Source organism: Chrysochloris asiatica, unplaced genomic scaffold, assembly GCF_000296735.1.
Source record: "Chrysochloris asiatica unplaced genomic scaffold, ChrAsi1.0 scaffold00308, whole genome shotgun sequence".
Classification (NCBI taxonomy): domain Eukaryota; kingdom Metazoa; phylum Chordata; class Mammalia; order Afrosoricida; family Chrysochloridae; genus Chrysochloris; species Chrysochloris asiatica.
In genome coordinates this window covers 62,690-66,594 of record NW_006408826.1, presented here as the reverse complement: position 1 = coordinate 66,594, position 3,905 = coordinate 62,690, and the positions used below count along the sequence as shown (strand labels likewise).

The window sequence follows — 3,905 nt, the reverse complement described above, 5'->3', positions numbered from 1 at the left end:
GAAGAATTGATGCCTTTGAGTTGTGGTGTTGGAGAATACTGAAAGTGCCATGGACTGCAAAAGAACCAATAGATCTGTTTTGGAAGAAGAGCAGCCAGAGTGCTCCTTGGAGGCCAAGATGGCTAAGCTTCGTCTCTCATACTTTGGACATATTGTCAGGAGAGAACAGTCGCTGGAGAAGGATGTCATGCTGGGTAAGGTGGAGGGTCAGAGAAAAAGAGGAAGACCCCCAACGAGACGGATCGGCCAGGTGGCATCATTGATGGACTCAGGGGTGGCAGCGGTGGTGAGGTTGGCCCAGGATCGAGCATTGTTTCGTTCTGCTGTGCATGGGGTCGCTATGAGTCGGTTCCGACTCGATAGCACCTGACAACAACAACAACAACATACACAGAGAATTGCTATATCAAAAGAAATGGCTGGCATGTCAACCATTTCAAGAGGTAGCCTATGATCAAGAACTGATGGTACTGAGCTACACTGAAGATATTGGTGAAAAACAGTCTCCAGGAACGGATGGAATACAAATGAAATCTTTCAACAAACTGATGAAGCACTGGAGGCACTCACTCATCTAGGCCACGAAAGTTGGAAGACAGCTAAGGGACTCACATTTGTGCCCATGCCAAAAAAATATGGCGACCCTACAGAATGCAGAAATCATCCAACAACATAATTAATATAACATGTAAGTAAAATTTTGGTGAAGATAATTCCTAAACAGTTGCAGCAGTACGCCGACAGGGAGCTGCCAGAAATTCAAGCCGGATTCTGAATAGTAGTTAGAATGAAGGATATCATTGCTGATGTCAGATGGATCTTGGCTAAAAACTAAGAATTCCAGATAGATGTTTATGCGTTATTGACTATCAAAGGCCTTTGACTGGATCATAACAAACTATGCAAACATTGCAAAGACTGGGTATTCCAGAACACTTTATTGAGCTTTTGAGGAACCTGTACATAGACCAAGAGGCAGTCATTAGAACAAAACAAGGGGATACTGGAGGTTTAAAATCAAGAAAGGTGTGCAGCAGGGTAGCATCCTTTTATCATGCTTATCCAATCTGTATGTTGAGCAAATAATCTGAGAAACTGGATTATATGAACAGCGTCTCATCAGAATTGGAGAAAGAGTCTTTATCAACCTACAATATGCAGATAATAGAACCTTCCTTACTGGAAGCAAAGAGAACTTGAAATACTGATGAAGATCAAAGACTTCAGTATGGAAGTGGCAGGAACTGCTGCTATGGTGGAGCCACAGGAGCTGGGAGATCAGTTGGAGAAAGGAGCACAGGTTGCTGTCTGGTTGAAAAAACTACACAGAGATCATCCCATTCCACAATATGAGGTGAATCCACAGACCACAGAGATTTTGCATCACCTTTCAGAACGCAGCAAAGCCCACAGCAAAGTCATAGAGGACTTGAAACAGAAAGCTAGTGAGTATGAATCCGAAGCTAGGCACCTTCAGGACTGACCTTCTATTGGAGAGTGAATTTGTCCAGCACCTCTCTAGCACTGGATCCAGGTACCTGAAAGCTTTGGTCGACATTGTGATGACGCTTGAAACAAAGGATACCTCAGTAACTAGTTTCATTCCTGCAGTGAATGATTTGACCTCTGATCTTTATCGTACCAAATCTAAAAATGAAGAAATCAAGCTTGAATTGACAAAACTTGGGGAAAAAATCTAACTGGAACTTTGATATTAGAAAAATGTCTACAGGAGGACCTCAAGAAAGTCGAGTGACATCTCTCTTGGGAAAAGGCCAAAATTGACCTTCAGGACTTGGACTTCCTGAAAGCAAAGTCAGAGGAGTTCAGATGTGGAATCAAAGCCACAGAGGATCAGCTTTCAGTCAGAGGCATGGATGGTTCTCTGTCTCACCGGTCACTGGTAGCTCTGTAGGAGAAACTTGCAGAATTGAAATGACAGACTATCCTGCTGAAGAAAAAATTAGAATTTTACTTAGATTTAATGCCGAATCCATCTCTTACTCAAGTGAAAATTGAAGAAGCAAAGTGAGAATTGGATACCATTGAAACTGAACTTACACAGAAAGTGGAGATGATGGAACTGTGATCAGAGCCAAATCAATGCCATTTTCCCCAAGAGAGTAAACTGAATATAGAACTTCAGAGAATACTTTTCCCCTTGACATCCCTTAGTAACTTAATTTATATGTTCTTTGATGAGATAATAATGTCATTATTGGTAGAGTAGTGGTTTCTGCTTGTATATTGCGTCTTTATACACACATACACAGTGTTCATATTAAAAAGTGTTTCTTGTTGAAAATTAATAAAACAAAAAGACTTCAGTATGGATTTCACCTCAATGTAAAGAAAACAAAAATCCTTACCACTGGACCGATAAATAACATCATGATAAATGGAGAAAGGATGGAAATTATCAAAGACTTCATTTTGCTTGACTCCACAATCATCATTCGTGAAAGCAGCCATCAAGAAATCAAAAGACGTATTGCATTAGGCAAATCTGTTGCACAAAATCTCTTTTAAAGTGTTCCGGAGCTGAGATACCAGTTTGAAGACTAAGGTGCACCTGACCCAAGCCCTGGTATTTTCATTAGCTTCATAGGCATGTGAAAGTTTGACAGTGAATAAGAAAAACCATAGAAGAAATGCAGAATTTGAATATGGTGTTGGAGGAGAGTATTGGTGGTACGGCCAGAAGAATAATGAAATATTTCTTAGAAGAAATACAACCAGAATCCTCTTTTGAGTCCAGGATGGCAAGATTTTGTCTCTCATTCTTCAGATATGTCATCAGGAGGGACCATTTCCTGGAGAAGGATATCATGCTTGATAAAGTGAAGGATCATTGAAAAAGAGGTAGACCCCCTGATGAGATAGACTGACGTAGTAGCAGCCATAATGATCTCAAACATAAGGATACGATGATGATGGTGGCACATGACAAGGCAGTATTATGTTTTGTTGTGCATAGGGTCACTATGAGTTGGAACCAACTCGACACCCCCTAAAAACAACAAGTTTGTCAAACTCTCTTACTATTTATTTTATTAAATCTTTTCTTAGTCATGGGAACTTCTTTATTAGTCCAAGTTATTATCCAGGGAAATTGTTTTCTCTCTTCTCTTGAGACTCCTATTTTTTCTGTTTCTTAGTCTATATTATCATTTTGGTAGAAATCATACAAGTCTTTTACATTAAAAATTTAGTTGCAATGGAAATTGGCTTTTGAGACCTTTAGTGTCTGAAAGTTCACCCATTCTGTCATCATACTTGCTAGATTGATTAGTTATGAAATTCTATGTCCAAAATTTATCCACAAAATTTGAAGCCATTTCTTCTTTCTCTTATAATAGTTAATGTTGTCAATTAGATGTTTGATGCCACTGCAATTCTTGGGTCTTTATGGTTTCACTTTTTAAATTTTTAATCTTTATATCTACTTTTTATCCTTGGTATCCTGAAATTTCAAGAGAATATATCTGTGTGTGTGTGGTCAGAAAAATCATTGTTCTCAGGCCTCTGTGTCATGGGATATTTAACCAATTTTTCAATTTAATTTTGTATTCCTTCCAATTCATCTTTTATTTCAGCAGGCCTATTTTCAGATCCTATCTTTTTCTTGATCTCTGATCATCTTTTTTAACATAGCATCATTTTCTTGGCTTATGAATGAAATTGCATGATAACACTTTGAGCTGATGGTGGTGGCTGTGTGCCGTGGAGTCAGTTCTGACTCATAGTGGCCCTGTACAGGGTTTCCAAGGCTGTAAATCTTTACGGGAGCAGAAAGCCTCATTTTTCTCCCTGGAACTGCTAATAGTTTCAAACTGCTGACCTTGAGGTTAGCAGCCCAACTCGTAACCACTGCGCTATAAGAGCTCCTAAATGTGTTTTTAAAA

General features: G+C 39.3%; 1 pseudogene; it reads left to right on the top strand.

Moving 5' to 3' along the window:
- Positions 1–1,207: 1,207 nt before the first annotated feature.
- On the top strand, positions 1,208–2,089 carry LOC102818101 (annotated as a pseudogene).
- The last annotated feature ends 1,816 nt before the right edge of the window (positions 2,090–3,905 follow it).